Source organism: Corythoichthys intestinalis, chromosome 13 (assembly GCF_030265065.1).
Source record: "Corythoichthys intestinalis isolate RoL2023-P3 chromosome 13, ASM3026506v1, whole genome shotgun sequence".
Taxonomy (NCBI): Eukaryota; Metazoa; Chordata; class Actinopteri; order Syngnathiformes; family Syngnathidae; genus Corythoichthys; species Corythoichthys intestinalis.
In genome coordinates, this window is record NC_080407.1 from 18,821,772 (window position 1) to 18,831,515 (window position 9,744).

The following is a 9,744-nucleotide window of genomic DNA, read 5'->3' on the forward strand; positions in this document are numbered from 1 at the left end:
TAACTATACATGGTCGTTTTTTAAGTAAAAAAAGCCTTACTATACATGGTTGTTTTTCAAGAAACAAATGCCTTATTATACTTGGTCATTTTTTTAAAGAAAAAAAAATCCTTACTATACATGGTCGTTTTTTTAAAAGAAAAAAAAAGTCTTACTATACATGGGCGTTTTTTTAAGAAAGAAAAGCCTTACTATACATGGTCGTTTTTTAAGAAACAAATGCCTTATTATACATTGTCATTTTTTTTAAGAAAAAAAGCCTAACTATACATGGTCGTTTTTTTAAGAAAAAAAGCCTAACTATACATGGTCGTTTTTTAAGAAACAAATGCCTTATTATACTTTGTCATTTTTTAAAGAAAAAAAAAAGCCTTACTTTACATGGTCGTTTTTTTAAAAGAAAAAAAAAACCTTACTATACATGGTCGTTTTTTTAAAAGAAAAAAAAAAAGCCTAACTATACATGGGTGTTTTTTAAAAGAAAAAAAAAAGCCTTACTATACATGGGCGTTTTTTTTAAAAGAAAAAAAAAAGCCTTACTATACATGGTCGTTTAAAAAAAAAAAAAAAAAAAGCCTTACAATACATGGTGGTTTTTTAAGAAAAAAAAAAAGCCTTACTATACATGGTCGTTTTTTGTAAGAAAAAAATGCCTTACTATTCATGGTCGTTTTTTAAGAAACAAATTCCTTATTATACATGGTCATTTTTTAAAGAAAAAAAAGCCTCACTATATATGGTCGTTTTTTAAGAAAAAAAAAAAAGCCTTACGATACATGGTTGTTGTTTTTAAGAAAAAAAAAGCCTAACTATACATGGTCGTTTTTTGAGAAAAAAATGCCTTATTATACATGGTCATTTTTTAAAGAAAAAAAAGCCTCACTATATATGGTCATTTTTTAAGAAAAAAAAAGCCTTACGATACATGGTTGTTGTTTTTAACAAAAAAAAGCCTAACTATACATGGTCGTTTTTTAAGAAAAAAATGCCTTATTATACATGGTCGTTTTTTTAAAAGAAAAAAAAAGCCTTACTATACATGGGCGTTTTTTTAAATGAAAAAAAAAAAGCCTTACTATACATGGTCATTTTTTTTAAGAAAAAAAAAGCCTTACTATACATGGTCATTTTTTTAAAAGAAAAAGCCTTACTCTCGATGGTTGTTTTTTTTAAGAAAGAAAAGCCTTACTATGCATGGTCGTTTTTTAAAGAAAAAAAGCCTTACTATACATGGTTGTTTTTTAAGAAAAAAAAAAGCCTTACTATACATGGTCGTTTTTTTTTAAAGAAAAAAAAAAGCCTTACTATACATGGGTGTTTTTTAAAAGAAAAAAAAAGCCTTACTATACATGGGCATTTTTTTTAAAAGAAAAAAAAAAAGCCTTACTATACATGGGCATTTTTTTAAGAAAGAAAAGCCTTACTATACATGGTCGTTTTTTTAAGAAAAAAAGCTTTACTATACATGGTCGATTTTTTTAAAAGAAAAAAAAAAGTCTGACTATACATGGTCGTTTAAAAAAAAAAAAAAAAAAAAAAAAAAGCCGTACTATACATGGTCGTTTTGTTTTAAAAGAAAAAAGAAAGCTTTACTATACATAGTCGTTTTTTTAAGAAAAAAAGCTGAACTATGCATGGTCGTTTTTTTTAAAAGAAAAAAAAGCCTTACTATACATGGTCGTTTAAAAAAAAAAAAAAAAAGCCTTACAATACATGGTCTTGTTTTAAGAAAAAAAAAAAGCCTTACGATACATGGTTGTTGTTTTTAAGAAAAAAAAAAAAAGCCTAACTATACATGGTCGTTTTTTTTAAAGAAAAAAAAAGCCTTACTATACATGGGCGTTTAAAAAAAAAAAAAAAAAGCCTTACAATACATGGTCGTGTTTTAAGAAAAAAAAAAGCCTTACGATACATGGTCGTTTTTTTTTAAGAAAAAAAGCCTAACTATACATGGTCGTTTTTTTTAAAGAAAAAAAAAAGCCTTACTATACATGGGTGTTTTTTAAAAGAAAAAAAAAGCCTTACTATACATGGGCGGTTTTTTTTTTAAAGAAATAAAAAAGCCTTACTATACATGGGTGTTTTTTAAAAGAAAAAAAAAGCCTTACTATACATGGGCATTTTTTTTAAAAGAAAAAAAAAAAAAGCCTAACTATACATGGGCGTTTTTTTAAGAAAGAAAAGCCTCACTATACATGGTCGTTTTTTTAAGAAAAAAAGCTTTACTATACATGGTCGATTTTTTTAAAAGAAAAAAAAAAGTCTGACTATACATGGTCGTTTAAAAAAAAAAAAAAAAAAAAAAAAAAAAGCCTTACTATACATGGTCGTTTTGTTTTAAAAGAAAAAAGAAAGCTTTACTATACATAGTCGTTTTTTTAAGAAAAAAAGCTGAACTATGCATGGTCGTTTTTTTTAAAAGAAAAAAAAAGCCTTACTATACATGGTCGTTTAAAAAAAAAAAAAAAAGCCTTACAATACATGGTCGTGTTTTAAGAAAAAAAAAAAGCCTTACGATACATGGTTGTTGTTTTTAAGAAAAAAAAAAGCCTAACTATACATGGTCGTTTTTTTAAGAAAAAAAGCCTAACTATACATTGTCGTTTTTTAAGAAAAAAAAGCCTTACTATACATGGTCGTTTTTCAAGAAACAAATGCCTTATTAAACTTGGTCATTTTTTAAAGAAAAAAAAAGCCTTACTATACATGGTCGTTTTTTTAAAAGAAAAAAAAAGTCTTACTATACATGGGCGTTTTTTTAAGAAAGAAAAGCCTTACTATACATGGTCGTTTTCTAAGAAAAAAATGCCTTATTATACTTTGTCATTTTTTAAAGAAAAAAAAAAGCCTTACTTTACATGGTCGTTTTTTTAAAAGAAAAAAAAAACCTTACTATACATGGTCGTTTTTTTAAAAGAAAAAAAAAAAGCCTAACTATACATGGGTGTTTTTTAAAAGAAAAAAAAAAGCCTTACTATACATGGGCGTTTTTTTTAAAAGAAAAAAAAAAGCCTTACTATACATGGTCGTTTAAAAAAAAAAAAAAAGCCTTACAATACATGGTGGTTTTTTAAGAAAAAAAAAAGCCTTACTATACATGGTCGTTTTTTGTAAGAAAAAAATGCCTTACTATTCATGGTCGTTTTTTAAGAAACAAATGCCTTATTATACATGGTCATTTTTTAAAGAAAAAAAAGCCTCACTATATATGGTCGTTTTTTAAGAAAAAAAAAAAAGCCTTACGATACATGGTTGTTGTTTTTAAGAAAAAAAAAGCCTAACTATACATGGTCGTTTTTTGAGAAAAAAATGCCTTATTATACATGGTCATTTTTTAAAGAAAAAAAAGCCTCACTATATATGGTCATTTTTTAAGAAAAAAAAAAAAGCCTTACGATACATGGTTGTTGTTTTTAAGAAAAAAAGCCTAACTATACATGGTCGTTTTTTAAGAAAAAAATGCCTTATTATACATGGTCGTTTTTTTAAAAGAAAAAAAAAGCCTTACTATACATGGGCGTTTTTTTAAATGAAAAAAAAAAGCCTTACTATACATGGTCATTTTTTTTAAGAAAAAAAAAGCCTTACTATACATGGTCATTTTTTTTAAAAGAAAAAGCCTTACTCTCGATGGTTGTTTTTTTTAAGAAAGAAAAGCCTTACTATGCATGGTCGTTTTTTAAAGAAAAAAAGCCTTACTATACATGGTTGTTTTTTAAGAAAAAAAAAAGCCTTACTATACATGGTCGTTTTTTTTTAAAGAAAAAAAAAAGCCTTACTATACATGGGTGTTTTTTAAAAGAAAAAAAAAGCCTTACTATACATGGGCATTTTTTTTAAAAGAAAAAAAAAAAGCCTTACTATACATGGGCGTTTTTTTAAGAAAGAAAAGCCTTACTATACATGGTCGTTTTTTTAAGAAAAAAAGCTTTACTATACATGGTCGATTTTTTTAAAAGAAAAAAAAAAGTCTGACTATACATGGTCGTTTAAAAAAAAAAAAAAAAAAAAAAGCCGTACTATACATGGTCGTTTTGTTTTAAAAGAAAAAAGAAAGCTTTACTATACATAGTCGTTTTTTTAAGAAAAAAAGCTGAACTATGCATGGTCGTTTTTTTTAAAAGAAAAAAAAGCCTTACTATACATGGTCGTTTTAAAAAAAAAAAAAAAAGCCTTACAATACATGGTCTTGTTTTAAGAAAAAAAAAAGCCTTACGATACATGGTTGTTGTTTTTAAGAAAAAAAAAAAAGCCTAACTATACATGGTCGTTTTTTTTAAAGAAAAAAAAAGCCTTACTATACATGGGCGTTTAAAAAAAAAAAAAAAAAGCCTTACAATACATGGTCGTGTTTTAAGAAAAAAAAAAGCCTTACGATACATGGTCGTTTTTTTTTAAGAAAAAAAGCCTAACTATACATGGTCGTTTTTTTTAAAGAAAAAAAAAAGCCTTACTATACATGGGTGTTTTTTAAAAGAAAAAAAAAGCCTTACTATACATGGGCGGTTTTTTTTTTTAAAGAAATAAAAAAGCCTTACTATACATGGGTGTTTTTTAAAAGAAAAAAAAAGCCTTACTATACATGGGCATTTTTTTTAAAAGAAAAAAAAAAAAAGCCTGACTATACATGGGCGTTTTTTTAAGAAAGAAAAGCCTCACTATACATGGTCGTTTTTTTAAGAAAAAAAGCTTTACTATACATGGTCGATTTTTTTAAAAGAAAAAAAAAAGTCTGACTATACATGGTCGTTTAAAAAAAAAAAAAAAAAAAAAAAAAAAGCCTTACTATACATGGTCGTTTTGTTTTAAAAGAAAAAAGAAAGCTTTACTATACATAGTCGTTTTTTTAAGAAAAAAAGCTGAACTATGCATGGTCGTTTTTTTTAAAAGAAAAAAAAAGCCTTACTATACATGGTCGTTTAAAAAAAAAAAAAAAGCCTTACAATACATGGTCGTGTTTTAAGAAAAAAAAAAAGCCTTACGATACATGGTTGTTGTTTTTAAGAAAAAAAAAAGCCTAACTATACATGGTCGTTTTTTTAAGAAAAAAAGCCTAACTATACATTGTCGTTTTTTAAGAAAAAAAAGCCTTACTATACATGGTCGTTTTTCAAGAAACAAATGCCTTATTAAACTTGGTCATTTTTTAAAGAAAAAAAAAGCCTTACTATACATGGTCGTTTTTTTAAAAGAAAAAAAAAGTCTTACTATACATGGGCGTTTTTTTAAGAAAGAAAAGCCTTACTATACATGGTCGTTTTCTAAGAAAAAAATGCCTTATTATACTTTGTCATTTTTTAAAGAAAAAAAAAAGCCTTACTTTACATGGTCGTTTTTTTAAAAGAAAAAAAAAACCTTACTATACATGGTCGTTTTTTTAAAAGAAAAAAAAAAAGCCTAACTATACATGGGTGTTTTTTAAAAGAAAAAAAAAAGCCTTACTATACATGGGCGTTTTTTTTAAAAGAAAAAAAAAAGCCTTACTATACATGGTCGTTTAAAAAAAAAAAAAAAGCCTTACAATACATGGTGGTTTTTTAAGAAAAAAAAAAGCCTTACTATACATGGTCGTTTTTTGTAAGAAAAAAATGCCTTACTATTCATGGTCGTTTTTTAAGAAACAAATGCCTTATTATACATGGTCATTTTTTAAAGAAAAAAAAGCCTCACTATATATGGTCGTTTTTTAAGAAAAAAAAAAAAGCCTTACGATACATGGTTGTTGTTTTTAAGAAAAAAAAAGCCTAACTATACATGGTCGTTTTTTGAGAAAAAAATGCCTTATTATACATGGTCATTTTTTAAAGAAAAAAAAGCCTCACTATATATGGTCATTTTTTAAGAAAAAAAAAAAAGCCTTACGATACATGGTTGTTGTTTTTAAGAAAAAAAGCCTAACTATACATGGTCGTTTTTTAAGAAAAAAATGCCTTATTATACATGGTCGTTTTTTTAAAAGAAAAAAAAAAGCCTTACTATACATGGGCGTTTTTTTAAATGAAAAAAAAAAGCCTTACTATACATGGTCATTTTTTTTAAGAAAAAAAAAGCCTTACTATACATGGTCATTTTTTTAAAAGAAAAAGCCTTACTCTCGATGGTTGTTTTTTTTAAGAAAGAAAAGCCTTACTATGCATGGTCGTTTTTTAAAGAAAAAAAGCCTTACTATACATGGTTGTTTTTTAAGAAAAAAAAAAGCCTTACTATACATGGTCGTTTTTTTTTAAAGAAAAAAAAAAGCCTTACTATACATGGGTGTTTTTTAAAAGAAAAAAAAAGCCTTACTATACATGGGCATTTTTTTTAAAAGAAAAAAAAAAAGCCTTACTATACATGGGCGTTTTTTTAAGAAAGAAAAGCCTTACTATACATGGTCGTTTTTTTAAGAAAAAAAGCTTTACTATACATGGTCGATTTTTTTAAAAGAAAAAAAAAAGTCTGACTATACATGGTCGTTTAAAAAAAAAAAAAAAAAAAAAAGCCGTACTATACATGGTCGTTTTGTTTTAAAAGAAAAAAGAAAGCTTTACTATACATAGTCGTTTTTTTAAGAAAAAAAGCTGAACTATGCATGGTCGTTTTTTTTAAAAGAAAAAAAAGCCTTACTATACATGGTCGTTTAAAAAAAAAAAAAAAAAGCCTTACAATACATGGTCTTGTTTTAAGAAAAAAAAAAAGCCTTACGATACATGGTTGTTGTTTTTAAGAAAAAAAAAAAAGCCTAACTATACATGGTCGTTTTTTTTAAAGAAAAAAAAAGCCTTACTATACATGGGCGTTTAAAAAAAAAAAAAAAAAGCCTTACAATACATGGTCGTGTTTTAAGAAAAAAAAAAGCCTTACGATACATGGTCGTTTTTTTTTAAGAAAGCCTAACTATACATGGTCGTTTTTTTTAAAGAAAAAAAAAAGCCTTACTATACATGGGTGTTTTTTAAAAGAAAAAAAAAGCCTTACTATACATGGGCGGTTTTTTTTTTAAAGAAATAAAAAAGCCTTACTATACATGGGTGTTTTTTAAAAGAAAAAAAAAGCCTTACTATACATGGGCATTTTTTTTAAAAGAAAAAAAAAAAAAGCCTAACTATACATGGGCGTTTTTTTAAGAAAGAAAAGCCTCACTATACATGGTCGTTTTTTTAAGAAAAAAAGCTTTACTATACATGGTCGATTTTTTTAAAAGAAAAAAAAAAGTCTGACTATACATGGTCGTTTAAAAAAAAAAAAAAAAAAAAAAAAAAAAGCCTTACTATACATGGTCGTTTTGTTTTAAAAGAAAAAAGAAAGCTTTACTATACATAGTCGTTTTTTTAAGAAAAAAAGCTGAACTATGCATGGTCGTTTTTTTTAAAAGAAAAAAAAAGCCTTACTATACATGGTCGTTTAAAAAAAAAAAAAAAAGCCTTACAATACATGGTCGTGTTTTAAGAAAAAAAAAAAGCCTTACGATACATGGTTGTTGTTTTTAAGAAAAAAAAAAGCCTAACTATACATGGTCGTTTTTTTAAGAAAAAAAGCCTAACTATACATTGTCGTTTTTTAAGAAAAAAAAGCCTTACTATACATGGTCGTTTTTCAAGAAACAAATGCCTTATTAAACTTGGTCATTTTTTAAAGAAAAAAAAAGCCTTACTATACATGGTCGTTTTTTTAAAAGAAAAAAAAAGTCTTACTATACATGGGCGTTTTTTTAAGAAAGAAAAGCCTTACTATACATGGTCGTTTTCTAAGAAAAAAATGCCTTATTATACTTTGTCATTTTTTAAAGAAAAAAAAAAGCCTTACTTTACATGGTCGTTTTTTTAAGAAAAAAAGCCTAACTATACATTGTCGTTTTTTAAGAAAAAAAAGCCTGACTATACATGGTCGTCTTTTAAGAAAAAAAGCCTCACTATAAATGGTCGGTTTTTTTTTAAAGACAAAAAAAAAGCCTTACTATACATGGTCGTTTTTTTAAAAGAAAAAAAAAGTCTTACTATACATGGGCGTTTTTTTAAGAAAGAAAAGCCTTACTATACATGGTCGTTTTTTAAGAAACAAATGCCTTATTATACATTGTCATTTTTTTAAAGAAAAAAAGCCTAACTATACATGGTCGTTTTTTTAAGAAAAAAAGCCTAACTATACATGGTCGTTTTTTTAAGAAAAAAAAAAGCCTTACTATACATGGTCGTTTTTTAAGAAACAAATGCCTTATTATACTTTGTCATTTTTTAAAGAAAAAAAAAAGCCTTACTTTACATGGTCGTTTTTTTAAAAGAAAAAAAAAAAGCCTAACTATACATGGTCGTTTTTTTAAGAAAAAAAAAAGCCTTACTATACATGGTCGTTTTTTAAGAAACAAATGCCTTATTATACTTTGTCATTTTTTAAAGAAAAAAAAAAGCCTTACTTTACATGGTCGTTTTTTTAAAAGAAAAAAAAAACCTTACTATACATGGTCGTTTTTTTAAAAGAAAAAAAAAAAGCCTAACTATACATGGGTGTTTTTTAAAAGAAAAAAAAAAGCCTTACTATACATGGGCGTTTTTTTTTAAAGAAAAAAAAAAAGCCTTACTATACATGGTCGTTTAAAAAAAAAAAAAAAAAAGCCTTACAATACATGGTGGTTTTTTAAGAAAAAAAAAAGCCTTACTATACATGGTCGTTTTTTGTAAGAAAAAAATGCCTTACTATTCATGGTCGTTTTTTAAGAAACAAATGCCTTATTATACATGGTCATTTTTTAAAGAAAAAAAAGCCTCACTATATATGGTCGTTTTTTAAGAAAAAAAAAAAAGCCTTACGATACATGGTTGTTGTTTTTAAGAAAAAAAAAGCCTAACTATACATGGTCGTTTTTTGAGAAAAAAATGCCTTATTATACATGGTCATTTTTTAAAGAAAAAAAAGCCTCACTATATATGGTCATTTTTTAAGAAAAAAAAAAAAGCCTTACGATACATGGTTGTTGTTTTTAAGAAAAAAAGCCTAACTATACATGGTCGTTTTTTAAGAAAAAAATGCCTTATTATACATGGTCGTTTTTTTAAAAGAAAAAAAAAGCCTTACTATACATGGGCGTTTTTTTAAATGAAAAAAAAAAAGCCTTACTATACATGGTCATTTTTTTTAAGAAAAAAAAAGCCTTACTATACATGGTCATTTTTTTAAAAGAAAAAGCCTTACTCTCGATGGTTGTTTTTTTTAAGAAAGAAAAGCCTTACTATGCATGGTCGTTTTTTAAAGAAAAAAAGCCTTACTATACATGGTTGTTTTTTAAGAAAAAAAAAAGCCTTACTATACATGGTCGTTTTTTTTTAAAGAAAAAAAAAAGCCTTACTATACATGGGTGTTTTTTAAAAGAAAAAAAAAGCCTTACTATACATGGGCGTTTTTTTTAAAAGAAAAAAAAAAAGCCTTACTATACATGGGCGTTTTTTTAAGAAAGAAAAGCCTTACTATACATGGTCGTTTTTTTAAGAAAAAAAGCTTTACTATACATGGTCGATTTTTTTAAAAGAAAAAAAAAAGTCTGACTATACATGGTCGTTTAAAAAAAAAAAAAAAAAAAAAAAAAAAGCCTTACTATACATGGTCGTTTTGTTTTAAAAGAAAAAAGAAAGCTTTACTATACATAGTCGTTTTTTTAAGAAAAAAAGCTGAACTATGCATGGTCGTTTTTTTTAAAAGAAAAAAAAGCCTTACTATACATGGTCGTTTAAAAAAAAAAAAAAAAAGCCTTACAATACATGGTCTTGTTTT